We start from the raw sequence: 26,700 nt of genomic DNA on the forward strand, positions 1-26,700 counted from the left end.
GCCAATAAATTGGCTGGGAAACTGGCATTTTCCAAAACCGGAAGTGGCATTTAATGTCCTTTCTCTTGACTTTTTAGGGTTTAAAGACCTGCTTCATCCATTTTTCACATTTTTAAGCCTGTTTAGACACCTTTTGGGCCACTCGGAGAATTTGGCAAAAATTTGAAAATTTCGAGGAGCACACCCCTCAAAACGGACCCCCCATTTTTATTGCATTTTTATACTCGTTGGAACTTCTTTTTACCAAGGGGTTACCAGAGGGGTGAAAAATGAGTTGATTTGAGCTTTAAACAGCCAATCAATTGGCTGGGAAACTGGCATTTTCCAAAACCGGAAGTGGCATTTAATGTCCTTTCTCTTTGACTTTTTAGGGTTTAAAGACCTGCTGCATCCATTTTTCACATTTTTAAGCCTGTTTAGACACCTTTTGGGCCACTCGGAGAATTTGGCAAAAATTTGAAAATTTCGAGGAGCACACCCCTCAAAACGGACCCCCCATTTTTATTGCATTTTTATACTCGTTGGAACTTCTTTTTACCAAGGGGTTACCAGAGGGGTGAAAATGAGTTGATTTGAGCTTTAAACAGCCAATAAATTGGCTGGGAATCTGGCATTTTCCAAAACCGGAAGTGGCATTTACTGTCCTTTCTCTTTGACTTTTTAGGGTTTAAAGACCTGCTGCATCCATTTTTCACATTTTTAAGCCTGTTTAGACACCTTTTGGGCCACCTGGAGAATTTGGCAAAAATTTGAAAATTTCGAGGAGCACACCCCCTCAAAACGGACCCCCCATTTTTATTGCATTTTTATACTCGTTGGAACTTCTTTTTTCCAAGGGGTTACCAGAGGGGTGAAAAATGAGTTGGTTTGAGCTTTAAAAAGCCAATCAATTGGCTGAGAAACTGGCATTTTCCAAAACCGGAAGTGGCATTTAATGTCCTTTCTCTTTGACTTCTTAGGGTTTAAAGACCTGCTTCATCCATTTTTCAAATTTTTAAGCCTGTTTAGACACCTTTTGGGCCACTCGGAGAATTTGGCAAAAATTTGAAAATTTCGAGGAGCACACCCCCTCAAAACGGACCCCCCATTTTTATTGCATTTTTATACTCGTTGGAACTTCTTTTTACCAAGGGGTTACCAGAGGGGTGAAAATGAGTTGATTTGAGCTTTAAACAGCCAATAAATTGGCTGGGAAACTGGCATTTTCCAAAACCGGAAGTGGCATTTAATGTCCTTTCTCTTTGACTTTTTAGGGTTTAAAGACCTGCTGCATCCACTTTTCACATTTTTAAGCCTGTTTAGACACCTTTTGGGCCACTCGGAGAATTTGGCAAAAATTTGAAAATTTCGAGGAGCACACCCCTCAAAACGGACCCCCCATTTTTATTGCATTTTTATACTCGTTGGAACTTCTTTTTTCCAAGGGGTTACCAGAGGGGTGAAAATGAGTTGATTTGAGCTTTAAACAGCCAATAAATTGGCTGGGAAACTGGCATTTTCCAAAACCGGAAGTGGCATTTAATGTCCTTTCTCTTTGACTTTTTAGGGTTTAAAGACCTGCTTCATCCATTTTTCACATTTTTAAGCCTGTTTAGACACCTTTTGGGCCACTCGGAGAATTTGGCAAAAATTTGAAAATTTCGAGGAGCACACCCCTCAAAACGGACCCCCCATTTTTATTGCATTTTTATACTCGTTGGAACTTCTTTTTACCAAGGGGTTACCAGAGGGGTGAAAAATGAGTTGATTTGAGCTTTAAACAGCCAATCAATTGGCTGGGAAACTGGCATTTTCCAAAACCGGAAGTGGCATTTAATGTCCTTTCTCTTTGACTTTTTAGGGTTTAAAGACCTGCTTCATCCATTTTTCACATTTTTAAGCCTGTTTAGACACCTTTTGGGCCACTCGGAGAATTTGGCAAAAATTTGAAAATTTCGAGGAGCACACCCCTCAAAACGGACCCCCCATTTTTATTGCATTTTTATACTCGTTGGAACTTCTTTTTACCAAGGGGTTACCAGAGGGGTGAAAAATGAGTTGATTTGAGCTTTAAACAGCCAATCAATTGGCTGGGAAACTGGCATTTTCCAAAACCGGAAGTGGCATTTAATGTCCTTTCTCTTTGACTTTTTAGGGTTTAAAGACCTGCTGCATCCATTTTTCACATTTTTAAGCCTTTTTAGACACCTTTTGGGCCACTCGGAGAATTTGGCAAAAATTTGAAAATTTCGAGGAGCACACCCCTCAAAACGGACCCCCCATTTTTATTGCATTTTTATACTCGTTGGAACTTCTTTTTTCAAAGGGGTTACCAGAGGGGTGAAAATGAGTTGATTTGAGCTTTAAACAGCCAATAAATTGGCTGGGAAACTGGCATTTTCCAAAACCGGAAGTGGCATTTAATGTCCTTTCTCTTGACTTTTTAGGGTTTAAAGACCTGCTTCATCCATTTTTCACATTTTTAAGCCTGTTTAGACACCTTTTGGGCCACTCGGAGAATTTGGCAAAAATTTGAAAATTTCGAGGAGCACACCCCTCAAAACGGACCCCCCATTTTTATTGCATTTTTATACTCGTTGGAACTTCTTTTTACCAAGGGGTTACCAGAGGGGTGAAAAATGAGTTGATTTGAGCTTTAAACAGCCAATCAATTGGCTGGGAAACTGGCATTTTCCAAAACCGGAAGTGGCATTTAATGTCCTTTCTCTTTGACTTTTTAGGGTTTAAAGACCTGCTGCATCCATTTTTCACATTTTTAAGCCTGTTTAGACACCTTTTGGGCCACTCGGAGAATTTGGCAAAAATTTGAAAATTTCGAGGAGCACACCCCTCAAAACGGACCCCCCATTTTTATTGCATTTTTATACTCGTTGGAACTTCTTTTTACCAAGGGGTTACCAGAGGGGTGAAAATGAGTTGATTTGAGCTTTAAACAGCCAATAAATTGGCTGGGAATCTGGCATTTTCCAAAACCGGAAGTGGCATTTACTGTCCTTTCTCTTTGACTTTTTAGGGTTTAAAGACCTGCTGCATCCATTTTTCACATTTTTAAGCCTGTTTAGACACCTTTTGGGCCACCTGGAGAATTTGGCAAAAATTTGAAAATTTCGAGGAGCACACCCCCTCAAAACGGACCCCCCATTTTTATTGCATTTTTATACTCGTTGGAACTTCTTTTTTCCAAGGGGTTACCAGAGGGGTGAAAAATGAGTTGGTTTGAGCTTTAAAAAGCCAATCAATTGGCTGAGAAACTGGCATTTTCCAAAACCGGAAGTGGCATTTAATGTCCTTTCTCTTTGACTTCTTAGGGTTTAAAGACCTGCTTCATCCATTTTTCAAATTTTTAAGCCTGTTTAGACACCTTTTGGGCCACTCGGAGAATTTGGCAAAAATTTGAAAATTTCGAGGAGCACACCCCCTCAAAACGGACCCCCCATTTTTATTGCATTTTTATACTCGTTGGAACTTCTTTTTACCAAGGGGTTACCAGAGGGGTGAAAATGAGTTGATTTGAGCTTTAAACAGCCAATAAATTGGCTGGGAAACTGGCATTTTCCAAAACCGGAAGTGGCATTTAATGTCCTTTCTCTTTGACTTTTTAGGGTTTAAAGACCTGCTGCATCCACTTTTCACATTTTTAAGCCTGTTTAGACACCTTTTGGGCCACTCGGAGAATTTGGCAAAAATTTGAAAATTTCGAGGAGCACACCCCTCAAAACGGACCCCCCATTTTTATTGCATTTTTATACTCGTTGGAACTTCTTTTTTCCAAGGGGTTACCAGAGGGGTGAAAATGAGTTGATTTGAGCTTTAAACAGCCAATAAATTGGCTGGGAAACTGGCATTTTCCAAAACCGGAAGTGGCATTTAATGTCCTTTCTCTTTGACTTTTTAGGGTTTAAAGACCTGCTTCATCCATTTTTCACATTTTTAAGCCTGTTTAGACACCTTTTGGGCCACTCGGAGAATTTGGCAAAAATTTGAAAATTTCGAGGAGCACACCCCTCAAAACGGACCCCCCATTTTTATTGCATTTTTATACTCGTTGGAACTTCTTTTTACCAAGGGGTTACCAGAGGGGTGAAAAATGAGTTGATTTGAGCTTTAAACAGCCAATCAATTGGCTGGGAAACTGGCATTTTCCAAAACCGGAAGTGGCATTTAATGTCCTTTCTCTTTGACTTTTTAGGGTTTAAAGACCTGCTGCATCCATTTTTCACATTTTTAAGCCTTTTTAGACACCTTTTGGGCCACTCGGAGAATTTGGCAAAAATTTGAAAATTTCGAGGAGCACACCCCTCAAAAAGGACCCCCCATTTTTATTGCATTTTTATACTCGTTGGAACTTCTTTTTACCAAGGGGTTACCAGAGGGGTGAAAATGAGTTGATTTGAGCTTTAAACAGCCAATAAATTGGCTGGGAATCTGGCATTTTCCAAAACCGGAAGTGGCATTTAATGTCCTTTCTCTTGACTTTTTAGGGTTTAAAGACCTGCTGCATCCATTTTTCACATTTTTAAGCCTGTTTAGACACCTTTTGGGCCACCTGGAGAATTTGGCAAAAATTTGAAAATTTCGAGGAGCACACCCCTCAAAACGGACCCCCCATTTTTATTGCATTTTTATACTCGTTGGAACTTCTTTTTTCCAAGGGGTTACCAGAGGGGTGAAAATGAGTTGATTTGAGCTTTAAACAGCCAATAAATTGGCTGGGAAACTGGCATTTTCCAAAACCGGAAGTGGCATTTAATGTCCTTTCTCTTTGACTTTTTAGGGTTTAAAGACCTGCTTCATCCATTTTTCACATTTTTAAGCCTGTTTAGACACCTTTTGGGCCACTCGGAGAATTTGGCAAAAATTTGAAAATTTCGAGGAGCACACCCCTCAAAACGGACCCCCCATTTTTATTGCATTTTTATACTCGTTGGAACTTCTTTTTACCAAGGGGTTACCAGAGGGGTGAAAAATGAGTTGATTTGAGCTTTAAACAGCCAATCAATTGGCTGGGAAACTGGCATTTTCCAAAACCGGAAGTGGCATTTAATGTCCTTTCTCTTTGACTTTTTAGGGTTTAAAGACCTGCTGCATCCATTTTTCACATTTTTAAGCCTTTTTAGACACCTTTTGGGCCACTCGGAGAATTTGGCAAAAATTTGAAAATTTCGAGGAGCACACCCCTCAAAACGGACCCCCCATTTTTATTGCATTTTTATACTCGTTGGAACTTCTTTTTTCAAAGGGGTTACCAGAGGGGTGAAAATGAGTTGATTTGAGCTTTAAACAGCCAATAAATTGGCTGGGAAACTGGCATTTTCCAAAACCGGAAGTGGCATTTAATGTCCTTTCTCTTGACTTTTTAGGGTTTAAAGACCTGCTTCATCCATTTTTCACATTTTTAAGCCTGTTTAGACACCTTTTGGGCCACTCGGAGAATTTGGCAAAAATTTGAAAATTTCGAGGAGCACACCCCTCAAAACGGACCCCCCATTTTTATTGCATTTTTATACTCGTTGGAACTTCTTTTTACCAAGGGGTTACCAGAGGGGTGAAAAATGAGTTGATTTGAGCTTTAAACAGCCAATCAATTGGCTGGGAAACTGGCATTTTCCAAAACCGGAAGTGGCATTTAATGTCCTTTCTCTTTGACTTTTTAGGGTTTAAAGACCTGCTGCATCCATTTTTCACATTTTTAAGCCTGTTTAGACACCTTTTGGGCCACTCGGAGAATTTGGCAAAAATTTGAAAATTTCGAGGAGCACACCCCTCAAAACGGACCCCCCATTTTTATTGCATTTTTATACTCGTTGGAACTTCTTTTTACCAAGGGGTTACCAGAGGGGTGAAAATGAGTTGATTTGAGCTTTAAACAGCCAATAAATTGGCTGGGAATCTGGCATTTTCCAAAACCGGAAGTGGCATTTACTGTCCTTTCTCTTTGACTTTTTAGGGTTTAAAGACCTGCTGCATCCATTTTTCACATTTTTAAGCCTGTTTAGACACCTTTTGGGCCACCTGGAGAATTTGGCAAAAATTTGAAAATTTCGAGGAGCACACCCCCTCAAAACGGACCCCCCATTTTTATTGCATTTTTATACTCGTTGGAACTTCTTTTTTCCAAGGGGTTACCAGAGGGGTGAAAAATGAGTTGGTTTGAGCTTTAAAAAGCCAATCAATTGGCTGAGAAACTGGCATTTTCCAAAACCGGAAGTGGCATTTAATGTCCTTTCTCTTTGACTTCTTAGGGTTTAAAGACCTGCTTCATCCATTTTTCAAATTTTTAAGCCTGTTTAGACACCTTTTGGGCCACTCGGAGAATTTGGCAAAAATTTGAAAATTTCGAGGAGCACACCCCCTCAAAACGGACCCCCCATTTTTATTGCATTTTTATACTCGTTGGAACTTCTTTTTACCAAGGGGTTACCAGAGGGGTGAAAATGAGTTGATTTGAGCTTTAAACAGCCAATAAATTGGCTGGGAAACTGGCATTTTCCAAAACCGGAAGTGGCATTTAATGTCCTTTCTCTTTGACTTTTTAGGGTTTAAAGACCTGCTGCATCCACTTTTCACATTTTTAAGCCTGTTTAGACACCTTTTGGGCCACTCGGAGAATTTGGCAAAAATTTGAAAATTTCGAGGAGCACACCCCTCAAAACGGACCCCCCATTTTTATTGCATTTTTATACTCGTTGGAACTTCTTTTTTCCAAGGGGTTACCAGAGGGGTGAAAATGAGTTGATTTGAGCTTTAAACAGCCAATAAATTGGCTGGGAAACTGGCATTTTCCAAAACCGGAAGTGGCATTTAATGTCCTTTCTCTTTGACTTTTTAGGGTTTAAAGACCTGCTTCATCCATTTTTCACATTTTTAAGCCTGTTTAGACACCTTTTGGGCCACTCGGAGAATTTGGCAAAAATTTGAAAATTTCGAGGAGCACACCCCTCAAAACGGACCCCCCATTTTTATTGCATTTTTATACTCGTTGGAACTTCTTTTTACCAAGGGGTTACCAGAGGGGTGAAAAATGAGTTGATTTGAGCTTTAAACAGCCAATCAATTGGCTGGGAAACTGGCATTTTCCAAAACCGGAAGTGGCATTTAATGTCCTTTCTCTTTGACTTTTTAGGGTTTAAAGACCTGCTGCATCCATTTTTCACATTTTTAAGCCTTTTTAGACACCTTTTGGGCCACTCGGAGAATTTGGCAAAAATTTGAAAATTTCGAGGAGCACACCCCTCAAAAAGGACCCCCCATTTTTATTGCATTTTTATACTCGTTGGAACTTCTTTTTACCAAGGGGTTACCAGAGGGGTGAAAATGAGTTGATTTGAGCTTTAAACAGCCAATAAATTGGCTGGGAATCTGGCATTTTCCAAAATCGGAAGTGGCATTTAATGTCCTTTCTCTTTGACTTTTTAGGGTTTAAAGACCTGCTGCATCCATTTTTCACATTTTTAAGCCTGTTTAGACACCTTTTGGGCCACTCGGAGAATTTGGCAAAAATTTTAAAATTTCGAGGAGCACACCCCTCAAAACGGACCCCCCATTTTTATTGCATTTTTATACTCGTTGGAACTTCTTTTTACCAAGGGGTTACCAGAGGGGTGAAAATGAGTTGATTTGAGCTTTAAACAGCCAATAAATTGGCTGGGAATCTGGCATTTTCCAAAACCGGAAGTGGCATTTAATGTCCTTTCTCTTGACTTTTTAGGGTTTAAAGACCTGCTGCATCCATTTTTCACATTTTTAAGCCTGTTTAGACACCTTTTGGGCCACCTGGAGAATTTGGCAAAAATTTGAAAATTTCGAGGAGCACACCCCTCAAAACGGACCCCCCATTTTTATTGCATTTTTATACTCGTTGGAACTTCTTTTTTCCAAGGGGTTACCAGAGGGGTGAAAATGAGTTGATTTGAGCTTTAAACAGCCAATAAATTGGCTGGGAAACTGGCATTTTCCAAAACCGGAAGTGGCATTTAATGTCCTTTCTCTTTGACTTTTTAGGGTTTAAAGACCTGCTTCATCCATTTTTCACATTTTTAAGCCTGTTTAGACACCTTTTGGGCCACTCGGAGAATTTGGCAAAAATTTGAAAATTTCGAGGAGCACACCCCTCAAAACGGACCCCCCATTTTTATTGCATTTTTATACTCGTTGGAACTTCTTTTTACCAAGGGGTTACCAGAGGGGTGAAAAATGAGTTGATTTGAGCTTTAAACAGCCAATCAATTGGCTGGGAAACTGGCATTTTCCAAAACCGGAAGTGGCATTTAATGTCCTTTCTCTTTGACTTTTTAGGGTTTAAAGACCTGCTGCATCCATTTTTCACATTTTTAAGCCTTTTTAGACACCTTTTGGGCCACTCGGAGAATTTGGCAAAAATTTGAAAATTTCGAGGAGCACACCCCTCAAAACGGACCCCCCATTTTTATTGCATTTTTATACTCGTTGGAACTTCTTTTTTCAAAGGGGTTACCAGAGGGGTGAAAATGAGTTGATTTGAGCTTTAAACAGCCAATAAATTGGCTGGGAAACTGGCATTTTCCAAAACCGGAAGTGGCATTTAATGTCCTTTCTCTTGACTTTTTAGGGTTTAAAGACCTGCTTCATCCATTTTTCACATTTTTAAGCCTGTTTAGACACCTTTTGGGCCACTCGGAGAATTTGGCAAAAATTTGAAAATTTCGAGGAGCACACCCCTCAAAACGGACCCCCCATTTTTATTGCATTTTTATACTCGTTGGAACTTCTTTTTACCAAGGGGTTACCAGAGGGGTGAAAAATGAGTTGATTTGAGCTTTAAACAGCCAATCAATTGGCTGGGAAACTGGCATTTTCCAAAACCGGAAGTGGCATTTAATGTCCTTTCTCTTTGACTTTTTAGGGTTTAAAGACCTGCTGCATCCATTTTTCACATTTTTAAGCCTGTTTAGACACCTTTTGGGCCACTCGGAGAATTTGGCAAAAATTTGAAAATTTCGAGGAGCACACCCCTCAAAACGGACCCCCCATTTTTATTGCATTTTTATACTCGTTGGAACTTCTTTTTACCAAGGGGTTACCAGAGGGGTGAAAATGAGTTGATTTGAGCTTTAAACAGCCAATAAATTGGCTGGGAATCTGGCATTTTCCAAAACCGGAAGTGGCATTTACTGTCCTTTCTCTTTGACTTTTTAGGGTTTAAAGACCTGCTGCATCCATTTTTCACATTTTTAAGCCTGTTTAGACACCTTTTGGGCCACCTGGAGAATTTGGCAAAAATTTGAAAATTTCGAGGAGCACACCCCCTCAAAACGGACCCCCCATTTTTATTGCATTTTTATACTCGTTGGAACTTCTTTTTTCCAAGGGGTTACCAGAGGGGTGAAAAATGAGTTGGTTTGAGCTTTAAAAAGCCAATCAATTGGCTGAGAAACTGGCATTTTCCAAAACCGGAAGTGGCATTTAATGTCCTTTCTCTTTGACTTCTTAGGGTTTAAAGACCTGCTTCATCCATTTTTCAAATTTTTAAGCCTGTTTAGACACCTTTTGGGCCACTCGGAGAATTTGGCAAAAATTTGAAAATTTCGAGGAGCACACCCCCTCAAAACGGACCCCCCATTTTTATTGCATTTTTATACTCGTTGGAACTTCTTTTTACCAAGGGGTTACCAGAGGGGTGAAAATGAGTTGATTTGAGCTTTAAACAGCCAATAAATTGGCTGGGAAACTGGCATTTTCCAAAACCGGAAGTGGCATTTAATGTCCTTTCTCTTTGACTTTTTAGGGTTTAAAGACCTGCTGCATCCACTTTTCACATTTTTAAGCCTGTTTAGACACCTTTTGGGCCACTCGGAGAATTTGGCAAAAATTTGAAAATTTCGAGGAGCACACCCCTCAAAACGGACCCCCCATTTTTATTGCATTTTTATACTCGTTGGAACTTCTTTTTTCCAAGGGGTTACCAGAGGGGTGAAAATGAGTTGATTTGAGCTTTAAACAGCCAATAAATTGGCTGGGAAACTGGCATTTTCCAAAACCGGAAGTGGCATTTAATGTCCTTTCTCTTTGACTTTTTAGGGTTTAAAGACCTGCTTCATCCATTTTTCACATTTTTAAGCCTGTTTAGACACCTTTTGGGCCACTCGGAGAATTTGGCAAAAATTTGAAAATTTCGAGGAGCACACCCCTCAAAACGGACCCCCCATTTTTATTGCATTTTTATACTCGTTGGAACTTCTTTTTACCAAGGGGTTACCAGAGGGGTGAAAAATGAGTTGATTTGAGCTTTAAACAGCCAATCAATTGGCTGGGAAACTGGCATTTTCCAAAACCGGAAGTGGCATTTAATGTCCTTTCTCTTTGACTTTTTAGGGTTTAAAGACCTGCTGCATCCATTTTTCACATTTTTAAGCCTTTTTAGACACCTTTTGGGCCACTCGGAGAATTTGGCAAAAATTTGAAAATTTCGAGGAGCACACCCCTCAAAAAGGACCCCCCATTTTTATTGCATTTTTATACTCGTTGGAACTTCTTTTTACCAAGGGGTTACCAGAGGGGTGAAAATGAGTTGATTTGAGCTTTAAACAGCCAATAAATTGGCTGGGAATCTGGCATTTTCCAAAATCGGAAGTGGCATTTAATGTCCTTTCTCTTTGACTTTTTAGGGTTTAAAGACCTGCTGCATCCATTTTTCACATTTTTAAGCCTGTTTAGACACCTTTTGGGCCACTCGGAGAATTTGGCAAAAATTTTAAAATTTCGAGGAGCACACCCCTCAAAACGGACCCCCCATTTTTATTGCATTTTTATACTCGTTGGAACTTCTTTTTACCAAGGGGTTACCAGAGGGGTGAAAATGAGTTGATTTGAGCTTTAAACAGCCAATAAATTGGCTGGGAATCTGGCATTTTCCAAAACCGGAAGTGGCATTTAATGTCCTTTCTCTTGACTTTTTAGGGTTTAAAGACCTGCTGCATCCATTTTTCACATTTTTAAGCCTGTTTAGACACCTTTTGGGCCACCTGGAGAATTTGGCAAAAATTTGAAAATTTCGAGGAGCACACCCCTCAAAACGGACCCCCCATTTTTATTGCATTTTTATACTCGTTGGAACTTCTTTTTTCCAAGGGGTTACCAGAGGGGTGAAAATGAGTTGATTTGAGCTTTAAACAGCCAATAAATTGGCTGGGAAACTGGCATTTTCCAAAACCGGAAGTGGCATTTAATGTCCTTTCTCTTTGACTTTTTAGGGTTTAAAGACCTGCTGCATCCATTTTTCACATTTTTAAGCCTTTTTAGACACCTTTTGGGCCACTCGGAGAATTTGGCAAAAATTTGAAAATTTCGAGGAGCACACCCCTCAAAACGGACCCCCCATTTTTATTGCATTTTTATACTCGTTGGAACTTCTTTTTTCAAAGGGGTTACCAGAGGGGTGAAAATGAGTTGATTTGAGCTTTAAACAGCCAATCAATTGGCTGGGAAACTGGCATTTTCCAAAACCGGAAGTGGCATTTAATGTCCTTTCTCTTTGACTTTTTAGGGTTTAAAGACCTGCTGCATCCATTTTTCACATTTTTAAGCCTGTTTAGACACCTTTTGGGCCACTCGGAGAATTTGGCAAAAATTTGAAAATTTCGAGGAGCACACCCCTCAAAACGGACCCCCCATTTTTATTGCATTTTTATACTCGTTGGAACTTCTTTTTACCAAGGGGTTACCAGAGGGGTGAAAATGAGTTGATTTGAGCTTTAAACAGCCAATAAATTGGCTGGGAATCTGGCATTTTCCAAAACCGGAAGTGGCATTTACTGTCCTTTCTCTTTGACTTTTTAGGGTTTAAAGACCTGCTGCATCCATTTTTCACATTTTTAAGCCTGTTTAGACACCTTTTGGGCCACCTGGAGAATTTGGCAAAAATTTGAAAATTTCGAGGAGCACACCCCCTCAAAACGGACCCCCCATTTTTATTGCATTTTTATACTCGTTGGAACTTCTTTTTTCCAAGGGGTTACCAGAGGGGTGAAAAATGAGTTGGTTTGAGCTTTAAAAAGCCAATCAATTGGCTGAGAAACTGGCATTTTCCAAAACCGGAAGTGGCATTTAATGTCCTTTCTCTTTGACTTCTTAGGGTTTAAAGACCTGCTTCATCCATTTTTCAAATTTTTAAGCCTGTTTAGACACCTTTTGGGCCACTCGGAGAATTTGGCAAAAATTTGAAAATTTCGAGGAGCACACCCCCTCAAAACGGACCCCCCATTTTTATTGCATTTTTATACTCGTTGGAACTTCTTTTTACCAAGGGGTTACCAGAGGGGTGAAAATGAGTTGATTTGAGCTTTAAACAGCCAATAAATTGGCTGGGAAACTGGCATTTTCCAAAACCGGAAGTGGCATTTAATGTCCTTTCTCTTTGACTTTTTAGGGTTTAAAGACCTGCTGCATCCACTTTTCACATTTTTAAGCCTGTTTAGACACCTTTTGGGCCACTCGGAGAATTTGGCAAAAATTTGAAAATTTCGAGGAGCACACCCCTCAAAACGGACCCCCCATTTTTATTGCATTTTTATACTCGTTGGAACTTCTTTTTTCCAAGGGGTTACCAGAGGGGTGAAAATGAGTTGATTTGAGCTTTAAACAGCCAATAAATTGGCTGGGAAACTGGCATTTTCCAAAACCGGAAGTGGCATTTAATGTCCTTTCTCTTTGACTTTTTAGGGTTTAAAGACCTGCTTCATCCATTTTTCACATTTTTAAGCCTGTTTAGACACCTTTTGGGCCACTCGGAGAATTTGGCAAAAATTTGAAAATTTCGAGGAGCACACCCCTCAAAACGGACCCCCCATTTTTATTGCATTTTTATACTCGTTGGAACTTCTTTTTACCAAGGGGTTACCAGAGGGGTGAAAAATGAGTTGATTTGAGCTTTAAACAGCCAATCAATTGGCTGGGAAACTGGCATTTTCCAAAACCGGAAGTGGCATTTAATGTCCTTTCTCTTTGACTTTTTAGGGTTTAAAGACCTGCTGCATCCATTTTTCACATTTTTAAGCCTTTTTAGACACCTTTTGGGCCACTCGGAGAATTTGGCAAAAATTTGAAAATTTCGAGGAGCACACCCCTCAAAAAGGACCCCCCATTTTTATTGCATTTTTATACTCGTTGGAACTTCTTTTTACCAAGGGGTTACCAGAGGGGTGAAAATGAGTTGATTTGAGCTTTAAACAGCCAATAAATTGGCTGGGAATCTGGCATTTTCCAAAATCGGAAGTGGCATTTAATGTCCTTTCTCTTTGACTTTTTAGGGTTTAAAGACCTGCTGCATCCATTTTTCACATTTTTAAGCCTGTTTAGACACCTTTTGGGCCACTCGGAGAATTTGGCAAAAATTTGAAAATTTCGAGGAGCACACCCCTCAAAACGGACCCCCCATTTTTATTGCATTTTTATACTCGTTGGAACTTCTTTTTACCAAGGGGTTACCAGAGGGGTGAAAATGAGTTGATTTGAGCTTTAAACAGCCAATAAATTGGCTGGGAATCTGGCATTTTCCAAAACCGGAAGTGGCATTTAATGTCCTTTCTCTTGACTTTTTAGGGTTTAAAGACCTGCTGCATCCATTTTTCACATTTTTAAGCCTGTTTAGACACCTTTTGGGCCACCTGGAGAATTTGGCAAAAATTTGAAAATTTCGAGGAGCACACCCCTCAAAACGGACCCCCCATTTTTATTGCATTTTTATACTCGTTGGAACTTCTTTTTTCCAAGGGGTTACCAGAGGGGTGAAAATGAGTTGATTTGAGCTTTAAACAGCCAATAAATTGGCTGGGAAACTGGCATTTTCCAAAACCGGAAGTGGCATTTAATGTCCTTTCTCTTTGACTTTTTAGGGTTTAAAGACCTGCTTCATCCATTTTTCACATTTTTAAGCCTGTTTAGACACCTTTTGGGCCACTCGGAGAATTTGGCAAAAATTTGAAAATTTCGAGGAGCACACCCCTCAAAACGGACCCCCCATTTTTATTGCATTTTTATACTCGTTGGAACTTCTTTTTACCAAGGGGTTACCAGAGGGGTGAAAAATGAGTTGATTTGAGCTTTAAACAGCCAATCAATTGGCTGGGAAACTGGCATTTTCCAAAACCGGAAGTGGCATTTAATGTCCTTTCTCTTTGACTTTTTAGGGTTTAAAGACCTGCTGCATCCATTTTTCACATTTTTAAGCCTTTTTAGACACCTTTTGGGCCACTCGGAGAATTTGGCAAAAATTTGAAAATTTCGAGGAGCACACCCCTCAAAACGGACCCCCCATTTTTATTGCATTTTTATACTCGTTGGAACTTCTTTTTTCAAAGGGGTTACCAGAGGGGTGAAAATGAGTTGATTTGAGCTTTAAACAGCCAATAAATTGGCTGGGAAACTGGCATTTTCCAAAACCGGAAGTGGCATTTAATGTCCTTTCTCTTGACTTTTTAGGGTTTAAAGACCTGCTTCATCCATTTTTCACATTTTTAAGCCTGTTTAGACACCTTTTGGGCCACTCGGAGAATTTGGCAAAAATTTGAAAATTTCGAGGAGCACACCCCTCAAAACGGACCCCCCATTTTTATTGCATTTTTATACTCGTTGGAACTTCTTTTTACCAAGGGGTTACCAGAGGGGTGAAAAATGAGTTGATTTGAGCTTTAAACAGCCAATCAATTGGCTGGGAAACTGGCATTTTCCAAAACCGGAAGTGGCATTTAATGTCCTTTCTCTTTGACTTTTTAGGGTTTAAAGACCTGCTGCATCCATTTTTCACATTTTTAAGCCTGTTTAGACACCTTTTGGGCCACTCGGAGAATTTGGCAAAAATTTGAAAATTTCGAGGAGCACACCCCTCAAAACGGACCCCCCATTTTTATTGCATTTTTATACTCGTTGGAACTTCTTTTTACCAAGGGGTTACCAGAGGGGTGAAAATGAGTTGATTTGAGCTTTAAACAGCCAATAAATTGGCTGGGAATCTGGCATTTTCCAAAACCGGAAGTGGCATTTACTGTCCTTTCTCTTTGACTTTTTAGGGTTTAAAGACCTGCTGCATCCATTTTTCACATTTTTAAGCCTGTTTAGACACCTTTTGGGCCACCTGGAGAATTTGGCAAAAATTTGAAAATTTCGAGGAGCACACCCCCTCAAAACGGACCCCCCATTTTTATTGCATTTTTATACTCGTTGGAACTTCTTTTTTCCAAGGGGTTACCAGAGGGGTGAAAAATGAGTTGGTTTGAGCTTTAAAAAGCCAATCAATTGGCTGAGAAACTGGCATTTTCCAAAACCGGAAGTGGCATTTAATGTCCTTTCTCTTTGACTTCTTAGGGTTTAAAGACCTGCTTCATCCATTTTTCAAATTTTTAAGCCTGTTTAGACACCTTTTGGGCCACTCGGAGAATTTGGCAAAAATTTGAAAATTTCGAGGAGCACACCCCCTCAAAACGGACCCCCCATTTTTATTGCATTTTTATACTCGTTGGAACTTCTTTTTACCAAGGGGTTACCAGAGGGGTGAAAATGAGTTGATTTGAGCTTTAAACAGCCAATAAATTGGCTGGGAAACTGGCATTTTCCAAAACCGGAAGTGGCATTTAATGTCCTTTCTCTTTGACTTTTTAGGGTTTAAAGACCTGCTGCATCCACTTTTCACATTTTTAAGCCTGTTTAGACACCTTTTGGGCCACTCGGAGAATTTGGCAAAAATTTGAAAATTTCGAGGAGCACACCCCTCAAAACGGACCCCCCATTTTTATTGCATTTTTATACTCGTTGGAACTTCTTTTTTCCAAGGGGTTACCAGAGGGGTGAAAATGAGTTGATTTGAGCTTTAAACAGCCAATAAATTGGCTGGGAAACTGGCATTTTCCAAAACCGGAAGTGGCATTTAATGTCCTTTCTCTTTGACTTTTTAGGGTTTAAAGACCTGCTTCATCCATTTTTCACATTTTTAAGCCTGTTTAGACACCTTTTGGGCCACTCGGAGAATTTGGCAAAAATTTGAAAATTTCGAGGAGCACACCCCTCAAAACGGACCCCCCATTTTTATTGCATTTTTATACTCGTTGGAACTTCTTTTTACCAAGGGGTTACCAGAGGGGTGAAAAATGAGTTGATTTGAGCTTTAAACAGCCAATCAATTGGCTGGGAAACTGGCATTTTCCAAAACCGGAAGTGGCATTTAATGTCCTTTCTCTTTGACTTTTTAGGGTTTAAAGACCTGCTGCATCCATTTTTCACATTTTTAAGCCTTTTTAGACACCTTTTGGGCCACTCGGAGAATTTGGCAAAAATTTGAAAATTTCGAGGAGCACACCCCCTCAAAACGGACCCCCCATTTTTATTGCATTTTTATACTCGTTGGAACTTCTTTTTTCCAAGGGGTTACCAGAGGGGTGAAAAATGAGTTGGTTTGAGCTTTAAAAAGCCAATCAATTGGCTGAGAAACTGGCATTTTCCAAAACCGGAAGTGGCATTTAATGTCCTTTCTCTTTGACTTCTTAGGGTTTAAAGACCTGCTTCATCCATTTTTCAAATTTTTAAGCCTGTTTAGACACCTTTTGGGCCACTCGGAGAATTTGGCAAAAATTTGAAAATTTCGAGGAGCACACCCCCTCAAAACGGACCCCCCATTTTTATTGCATTTTTATACTCGTTGGAACTTCTTTTTACCAAGGGGTTACCAGAGGGGTGAAAATGAGTTGATTTGAGCTTTAAACAGCCAATAAATTGGCTGGGAAACTGGCATTTTCCAAAACCGGAAGTGGCATTTAATGTCCTTTCTCTTTGACTTTTTAGGGTTTAAAGACCTGCTGCATCCACTTTTCACATTTTTAAGCCTGTTTAGACACCTTTTGGGCCACTCGGAGAATTTGGCAAAAATTTGAAAATTTCGAGGAGCACACCCCTCAAAACGGACCCCCCATTTTTATTGCATTTTTATACTCGTTGGAACTTCTTTTTTCCAAGGGGTTACCAGAGGGGTGAAAATGAGTTGATTTGAGCTTTAAACAGCCAATAAATTGGCTGGGAAACTGGCATTTTCCAAAACCGGAAGTGGCATTTAATGTCCTTTCTCTTTGACTTTTTAGGGTTTAAAGACCTGCTTCATCCATTTTTCACATTTTTAAGCCTGTTTAGACACCTTTTGGGCCACTCGGAGAATTTGGCAAAAATTTGAAAATTTCGAGGAGCACACCCCTCAAAACGGACCCCCCATTTTTATTGCATTTTTATACTCGTTGGAACTTCTTTTTACCAAGGGGTTACCAGAGGGGTGAAAAATGAGTTGATTTGAGCTTTAAACAGCCAATCAATTGGCTGGGAAACTGGCATTTTCCAAAACCGGAAGTGGCATTTAATGTCCTTTCTCTTTGACTTTTTAGGGTTTAAAGACCTGCTGCATCCATTTTTCACATTTTTAAGCCTTTTTAGACACCTTTTGGGCCACTCGGAGAATTTGGCAAAAATTTGAAAATTTCGAGGAGCACACCCCTCAAAAAGGACCCCCCATTTTTATTGCATTTTTATACTCGTTGGAACTTCTTTTTACCAAGGGGTTACCAGAGGGGTGAAAATGAGTTGATTTGAGCTTTAAACAGCCAATAAATTGGCTGGGAATCTGGCATTTTCCAAAATCGGAAGTGGCATTTAATGTCCTTTCTCTTTGACTTTTTAGGGTTTAAAGACCTGCTGCATCCATTTTTCACATTTTTAAGCCTGTTTAGACACCTTTTGGGCCACTCGGAGAATTTGGCAAAAATTTTAAAATTTCGAGGAGCACACCCCTCAAAACGGACCCCCCATTTTTATTGCATTTTTATACTCGTTGGAACTTCTTTTTACCAAGGGGTTACCAGAGGGGTGAAAATGAGTTGATTTGAGCTTTAAACAGCCAATAAATTGGCTGGGAATCTGGCATTTTCCAAAACCGGAAGTGGCATTTAATGTCCTTTCTCTTGACTTTTTAGGGTTTAAAGACCTGCTGCATCCATTTTTCACATTTTTAAGCCTGTTTAGACACCTTTTGGGCCACCTGGAGAATTTGGCAAAAATTTGAAAATTTCGAGGAGCACACCCCTCAAAACGGACCCCCCATTTTTATTGCATTTTTATACTCGTTGGAACTTCTTTTTTCCAAGGGGTTACCAGAGGGGTGAAAATGAGTTGATTTGAGCTTTAAACAGCCAATAAATTGGCTGGGAAACTGGCATTTTCCAAAACCGGAAGTGGCATTTAATGTCCTTTCTCTTTGACTTTTTAGGGTTTAAAGACCTGCTTCATCCATTTTTCACATTTTTAAGCCTGTTTAGACACCTTTTGGGCCACTCGGAGAATTTGGCAAAAATTTGAAAATTTCGAGGAGCACACCCCTCAAAACGGACCCCCCATTTTTATTGCATTTTTATACTCGTTGGAACTTCTTTTTACCAAGGGGTTACCAGAGGGGTGAAAAATGAGTTGATTTGAGCTTTAAACAGCCAATCAATTGGCTGGGAAACTGGCATTTTCCAAAACCGGAAGTGGCATTTAATGTCCTTTCTCTTTGACTTTTTAGGGTTTAAAGACCTGCTGCATCCATTTTTCACATTTTTAAGCCTTTTTAGACACCTTTTGGGCCACTCGGAGAATTTGGCAAAAATTTGAAAATTTCGAGGAGCACACCCCTCAAAACGGACCCCCCATTTTTATTGCATTTTTATACTCGTTGGAACTTCTTTTTTCAAAGGGGTTACCAGAGGGGTGAAAATGAGTTGATTTGAGCTTTAAACAGCCAATAAATTGGCTGGGAAACTGGCATTTTCCAAAACCGGAAGTGGCATTTAATGTCCTTTCTCTTGACTTTTTAGGGTTTAAAGACCTGCTTCATCCATTTTTCACATTTTTAAGCCTGTTTAGACACCTTTTGGGCCACTCGGAGAATTTGGCAAAAATTTGAAAATTTCGAGGAGCACACCCCTCAAAACGGACCCCCCATTTTTATTGCATTTTTATACTCGTTGGAACTTCTTTTTACCAAGGGGTTACCAGAGGGGTGAAAAATGAGTTGATTTGAGCTTTAAACAGCCAATCAATTGGCTGGGAAACTGGCATTTTCCAAAACCGGAAGTGGCATTTAATGTCCTTTCTCTTTGACTTTTTAGGGTTTAAAGACCTGCTGCATCCATTTTTCACATTTTTAAGCCTGTTTAGACACCTTTTGGGCCACTCGGAGAATTTGGCAAAAATTTGAAAATTTCGAGGAGCACACCCCTCAAAACGGACCCCCCATTTTTATTGCATTTTTATACTCGTTGGAACTTCTTTTTACCAAGGGGTTACCAGAGGGGTGAAAATGAGTTGATTTGAGCTTTAAACAGCCAATAAATTGGCTGGGAATCTGGCATTTTCCAAAACCGGAAGTGGCATTTACTGTCCTTTCTCTTTGACTTTTTAGGGTTTAAAGACCTGCTGCATCCATTTTTCACATTTTTAAGCCTGTTTAGACACCTTTTGGGCCACCTGGAGAATTTGGCAAAAATTTGAAAATTTCGAGGAGCACACCCCCTCAAAACGGACCCCCCATTTTTATTGCATTTTTATACTCGTTGGAACTTCTTTTTTCCAAGGGGTTACCAGAGGGGTGAAAAATGAGTTGGTTTGAGCTTTAAAAAGCCAATCAATTGGCTGAGAAACTGGCATTTTCCAAAACCGGAAGTGGCATTTAATGTCCTTTCTCTTTGACTTCTTAGGGTTTAAAGACCTGCTTCATCCATTTTTCAAATTTTTAAGCCTGTTTAGACACCTTTTGGGCCACTCGGAGAATTTGGCAAAAATTTTAAAATTTCGAGGAGCACACCCCCTCAAAACGGACCCCCCATTTTTATTGCATTTTTATACTCGTTGGAACTTCTTTTTACCAAGGGGTTACCAGAGGGGTGAAAATGAGTTGATTTGAGCTTTAAACAGCCAATAAATTGGCTGGGAAACTGGCATTTTCCAAAACCGGAAGTGGCATTTAATGTCCTTTCTCTTTGACTTTTTAGGGTTTAAAGACCTGCTGCATCCACTTTTCACATTTTTAAGCCTGTTTAGACACCTTTTGGGCCACTCGGAGAATTTGGCAAAAATTTGAAAATTTCGAGGAGCACACCCCTCAAAACGGACCCCCCATTTTTATTGCATTTTTATACTCGTTGGAACTTCTTTTTTCCAAGGGGTTACCAGAGGGGTGAAAATGAGTTGATTTGAGCTTTAAACAGCCAATAAATTGGCTGGGAAACTGGCATTTTCCAAAACCGGAAGTGGCATTTAATGTCCTTTCTCTTTGACTTTTTAGGGTTTAAAGACCTGCTTCATCCATTTTTCACATTTTTAAGCCTGTTTAGACACCTTTTGGGCCACTCGGAGAATTTGGCAAAAATTTGAAAATTTCGAGGAGCACACCCCTCAAAACGGACCCCCCATTTTTATTGCATTTTTATACTCGTTGGAACTTCTTTTTACCAAGGGGTTACCAGAGGGGTGAAAAATGAGTTGATTTGAGCTTTAAACAGCCAATCAATTGGCTGGGAAACTGGCATTTTCCAAAACCGGAAGTGGCATTTAATGTCCTTTCTCTTTGACTTTTTAGGGTTTAAAGACCTGCTGCATCCATTTTTCACATTTTTAAGCCTTTTTAGACACCTTTTGGGCCACTCGGAGAATTTGGCAAAAATTTGAAAATTTCGAGGAGCACACCCCTCAAAAAGGACCCCCCATTTTTATTGCATTTTTATACTCGTTGGAACTTCTTTTTACCAAGGGGTTACCAGAGGGGTGAAAATGAGTTGATTTGAGCTTTAAACAGCCAATAAATTGGCTGGGAATCTGGCATTTTCCAAAATCGGAAGTGGCATTTAATGTCCTTTCTCTTTGACTTTTTAGGGTTTAAAGACCTGCTGCATCCATTTTTCACATTTTTAAGCCTGTTTAGACACCTTTTGGGCCACTCGGAGAATTTGGCAAAAATTTTAAAATTTCGAGGAGCACACCCCTCAAAACGGACCCCCCATTTTTATTGCATTTTTATACTCGTTGGAACTTCTTTTTACCAAGGGGTTACCAGAGGGGTGAAAATGAGTTGATTTGAGCTTTAAACAGCCAATAAATTGGCTGGGAATCTGGCATTTTCCAAAACCGGAAGTGGCATTTAATGTCCTTTCTCTTGACTTTTTAGGGTTTAAAGACCTGCTGCATCCATTTTTCACATTTTTAAGCCTGTTTAGACACCTTTTGGGCCACCTGGAGAATTTGGCAAAAATTTGAAAATTTCGAGGAGCACACCCCTCAAAACGGACCCCCCATTTTTATTGCATTTTTATACTCGTTGGAACTTCTTTTTTCCAAGGGGTTACCAGAGGGGTGAAAATGAGTTGATTTGAGCTTTAAACAGCCAATAAATTGGCTGGGAAACTGGCATTTTCCAAAACCGGAAGTGGCATTTAATGTCCTTTCTCTTTGACTTTTTAGGGTTTAAAGACCTGCTTCATCCATTTTTCACATTTTTAAGCCTGTTTAGACACCTTTTGGGCCACTCGGAGAATTTGGCAAAAATTTGAAAATTTCGAGGAGCACACCCCTCAAAACGGACCCCCCATTTTTATTGCATTTTTATACTCGTTGGAACTTCTTTTTACCAAGGGGTTACCAGAGGGGTGAAAAATGAGTTGATTTGAGCTTTAAACAGCCAATCAATTGGCTGGGAAACTGGCATTTTCCAAAACCGGAAGTGGCATTTAATGTCCTTTCTCTTTGACTTTTTAGGGTTTAAAGACCTGCTGCATCCATTTTTCACATTTTTAAGCCTTTTTAGACACCTTTTGGGCCACTCGGAGAATTTGGCAAAAATTTGAAAATTTCGAGGAGCACACCCCTCAAAACGGACCCCCCATTTTTATTGCATTTTTATACTCGTTGGAACTTCTTTTTTCAAAGGGGTTACCAGAGGGGTGAAAATGAGTTGATTTGAGCTTTAAACAGCCAATAAATTGGCTGGGAAACTGGCATTTTCCAAAACCGGAAGTGGCATTTAATGTCCTTTCTCTTGACTTTTTAGGGTTTAAAGACCTGCTTCATCCATTTTTCACATTTTTAAGCCTGTTTAGACACCTTTTGGGCCACTCGGAGAATTTGGCAAAAATTTGAAAATTTCGAGGAGCACACCCCTCAAAACGGACCCCCCATTTTTATTGCATTTTTATACTCGTTGGAACTTCTTTTTACCAAGGGGTTACCAGAGGGGTGAAAAATGAGTTGATTTGAGCTTTAAACAGCCAATCAATTGGCTGGGAAACTGGCATTTTCCAAAACCGGAAGTGGCATTTAATGTCCTTTCTCTTTGACTTTTTAGGGTTTAAAGACCTGCTGCATCCATTTTTCACATTTTTAAGCCTGTTTAGACACCTTTTGGGCCACTCGGAGAATTTGGCAAAAATTTGAAAATTTCGAGGAGCACACCCCTCAAAACGGACCCCCCATTTTTATTGCATTTTTATACTCGTTGGAACTTCTTTTTACCAAGGGGTTACCAGAGGGGTGAAAATGAGTTGATTTGAGCTTTAAACAGCCAATAAATTGGCTGGGAATCTGGCATTTTCCAAAACCGGAAGTGGCATTTACTGTCCTTTCTCTTTGACTTTTTAGGGTTTAAAGACCTGCTGCATCCATTTTTCACATTTTTAAGCCTGTTTAGACACCTTTTGGGCCACCTGGAGAATTTGGCAAAAATTTGAAAATTTCGAGGAGCACACCCCCTCAAAACGGACCCCCCATTTTTATTGCATTTTTATACTCGTTGGAACTTCTTTTTTCCAAGGGGTTACCAGAGGGGTGAAAAATGAGTTGGTTTGAGCTTTAAAAAGCCAATCAATTGGCTGAGAAACTGGCATTTTCCAAAACCGGAAGTGGCATTTAATGTCCTTTCTCTTTGACTTCTTAGGGTTTAAAGACCTGCTTCATCCATTTTTCAAATTTTTAAGCCTGTTTAGACACCTTTTGGGCCACTCGGAGAATTTGGCAAAAATTTGAAAATTTCGAGGAGCACACCCCCTCAAAACGGACCCCCCATTTTTATTGCATTTTTATACTCGTTGGAACTTCTTTTTACCAAGGGGTTACCAGAGGGGTGAAAATGAGTTGATTTGAGCTTTAAACAGCCAATAAATTGGCTGGGAAACTGGCATTTTCCAAAACCGGAAGTGGCATTTAATGTCCTTTCTCTTTGACTTTTTAGGGTTTAAAGACCTGCTGCATCCACTTTTCACATTTTTAAGCCTGTTTAGACACCTTTTGGGCCACTCGGAGAATTTGGCAAAAATTTGAAAATTTCGAGGAGCACACCCCTCAAAACGGACCCCCCATTTTTATTGCATTTTTATACTCGTTGGAACTTCTTTTTTCCAAGGGGTTACCAGAGGGGTGAAAATGAGTTGATTTGAGCTTTAAACAGCCAATAAATTGGCTGGGAAACTGGCATTTTCCAAAACCGGAAGTGGCATTTAATGTCCTTTCTCTTTGACTTTTTAGGGTTTAAAGACCTGCTTCATCCATTTTTCACATTTTTAAGCCTGTTTAGACACCTTTTGGGCCACTCGGAGAATTTGGCAAAAATTTGAAAATTTCGAGGAGCACACCCCTCAAAACGGACCCCCCATTTTTATTGCATTTTTATACTCGTTGGAACTTCTTTTTACCAAGGGGTTACCAGAGGGGTGAAAAATGAGTTGATTTGAGCTTTAAACAGCCAATCAATTGGCTGGGAAACTGGCATTTTCCAAAACCGGAAGTGGCATTTAATGTCCTTTCTCTTTGACTTTTTAGGGTTTAAAGACCTGCTGCATCCATTTTTCACATTTTTAAGCCTTTTTAGACACCTTTTGGGCCACTCGGAGAATTTGGCAAAAATTTGAAAATTTCGAGGAGCACACCCCTCAAAAAGGACCCCCCATTTTTATTGCATTTTTATACTCGTTGGAACTTCTTTTTACCAAGGGGTTACCAGAGGGGTGAAAATGAGTTGATTTGAGCTTTAAACAGCCAATAAATTGGCTGGGAATCTGGCATTTTCCAAAATCGGAAGTGGCATTTAATGTCCTTTCTCTTTGACTTTTTAGGGTTTAAAGACCTGCTGCATCCATTTTTCACATTTTTAAGCCTGTTTAGACACCTTTTGGGCCACTCGGAGAATTTGGCAAAAATTTTAAAATTTCGAGGAGCACACCCCTCAAAACGGACCCCCCATTTTTATTGCATTTTTATACTCGTTGGAACTTCTTTTTACCAAGGGGTTACCAGAGGGGTGAAAATGAGTTGATTTGAGCTTTAAACAGCCAATAAATTGGCTGGGAATCTGGCATTTTCCAAAACCGGAAGTGGCATTTAATGTCCTTTCTCTTGACTTTTTAGGGTTTAAAGACCTGCTGCATCCATTTTTCACATTTTTAAGCCTGTTTAGACACCTTTTGGGCCACCTGGAGAATTTGGCAAAAATTTGAAAATTTCGAGGAGCACACCCCTCAAAACGGACCCCCCATTTTTATTGCATTTTTATACTCGTTGGAACTTCTTTTTTCCAAGGGGTTACCAGAGGGGTGAAAATGAGTTGATTTGAGCTTTAAACAGCCAATAAATTGGCTGGGAAACTGGCATTTTCCAAAACCGGAAGTGGCATTTAATGTCCTTTCTCTTTGACTTTTTAGGGTTTAAAGACCTGCTTCATCCATTTTTCACATTTTTAAGCCTGTTTAGACACCTTTTGGGCCACTCGGAGAATTTGGCAAAAATTTGAAAATTTCGAGGAGCACACCCCTCAAAACGGACCCCCCATTTTTATTGCATTTTTATACTCGTTGGAACTTCTTTTTACCAAGGGGTTACCAGAGGGGTGAAAAATGAGTTGATTTGAGCTTTAAACAGCCAATCAATTGGCTGGGAAACTGGCATTTTCCAAAACCGGAAGTGGCATTTAATGTCCTTTCTCTTTGACTTTTTAGGGTTTAAAGACCTGCTGCATCCATTTTTCACATTTTTAAGCCTTTTTAGACACCTTTTGGGCCACTCGGAGAATTTGGCAAAAATTTGAAAATTTCGAGGAGCACACCCCTCAAAACGGACCCCCCATTTTTATTGCATTTTTATACTCGTTGGAACTTCTTTTTTCAAAGGGGTTACCAGAGGGGTGAAAATGAGTTGATTTGAGCTTTAAACAGCCAATAAATTGGCTGGGAAACTGGCATTTTCCAAAACCGGAAGTGGCATTTAATGTCCTTTCTCTTGACTTTTTAGGGTTTAAAGACCTGCTTCATCCATTTTTCACATTTTTAAGCCTGTTTAGACACCTTTTGGGCCACTCGGAGAATTTGGCAAAAATTTGAAAATTTCGAGGAGCACACCCCTCAAAACGGACCCCCCATTTTTATTGCATTTTTATACTCGTTGGAACTTCTTTTTACCAAGGGGTTACCAGAGGGGTGAAAAATGAGTTGATTTGAGCTTTAAACAGCCAATCAATTGGCTGGGAAACTGGCATTTTCCAAAACCGGAAGTGGCATTTAATGTCCTTTCTCTTTGACTTTTTAGGGTTTAAAGACCTGCTGCATCCATTTTTCACATTTTTAAGCCTGTTTAGACACCTTTTGGGCCACTCGGAGAATTTGGCAAAAATTTGAAAATTTCGAGGAGCACACCCCTCAAAACGGACCCCCCATTTTTATTGCATTTTTATACTCATTGGAACTTCTTTTTACCAAGGGGTTACCAGAGGGGTGAAAATGAGTTGATTTGAGCTTTAAACAGCCAATAAATTGGCTGGGAATCTGGCATTTTCCAAAACCGGAAGTGGCATTTACTGTCCTTTCTCTTTGACTTTTTAGGGTTTAAAGACCTGCTGCATCCATTTTTCACATTTTTAAGCCTGTTTAGACACCTTTTGGGCCACCTGGAGAATTTGGCAAAAATTTGAAAATTTCGAGGAGCACACCCCCTCAAAACGGACCCCCCATTTTTATTGCATTTTTATACTCGTTGGAACTTCTTTTTTCCAAGGGGTTACCAGAGGGGTGAAAAATGAGTTGGTTTGAGCTTTAAAAAGCCAATCAATTGGCTGAGAAACTGGCATTTTCCAAAACCGGAAGTGGCATTTAATGTCCTTTCTCTTTGACTTCTTAGGGTTTAAAGACCTGCTTCATCCATTTTTCAAATTTTTAAGCCTGTTTAGACACCTTTTGGGCCACTCGGAGAATTTGGCAAAAATTTGAAAATTTCGAGGAGCACACCCCCTCAAAACGGACCCCCCATTTTTATTGCATTTTTATACTCGTTGGAACTTCTTTTTACCAAGGGGTTACCAGAGGGGTGAAAATGAGTTGATTTGAGCTTTAAACAGCCAATAAATTGGCTGGGAAACTGGCATTTTCCAAAACCGGAAGTGGCATTTAATGTCCTTTCTCTTTGACTTTTTAGGGTTTAAAGACCTGCTGCATCCACTTTTCACATTTTTAAGCCTGTTTAGACACCTTTTGGGCCACTCGGAGAATTTGGCAAAAATTTGAAAATTTCGAGGAGCACACCCCTCAAAACGGACCCCCCATTTTTATTGCATTTTTATACTCGTTGGAACTTCTTTTTTCCAAGGGGTTACCAGAGGGGTGAAAATGAGTTGATTTGAGCTTTAAA

This window comes from Staurois parvus, unplaced genomic scaffold (assembly GCF_062004578.1).
Source record: "Staurois parvus isolate SC_StPar_1 unplaced genomic scaffold, SC_StPar_1.0 ptg000096l, whole genome shotgun sequence".
NCBI lineage: Eukaryota > Metazoa > Chordata > Amphibia > Anura > Ranidae > Staurois > Staurois parvus.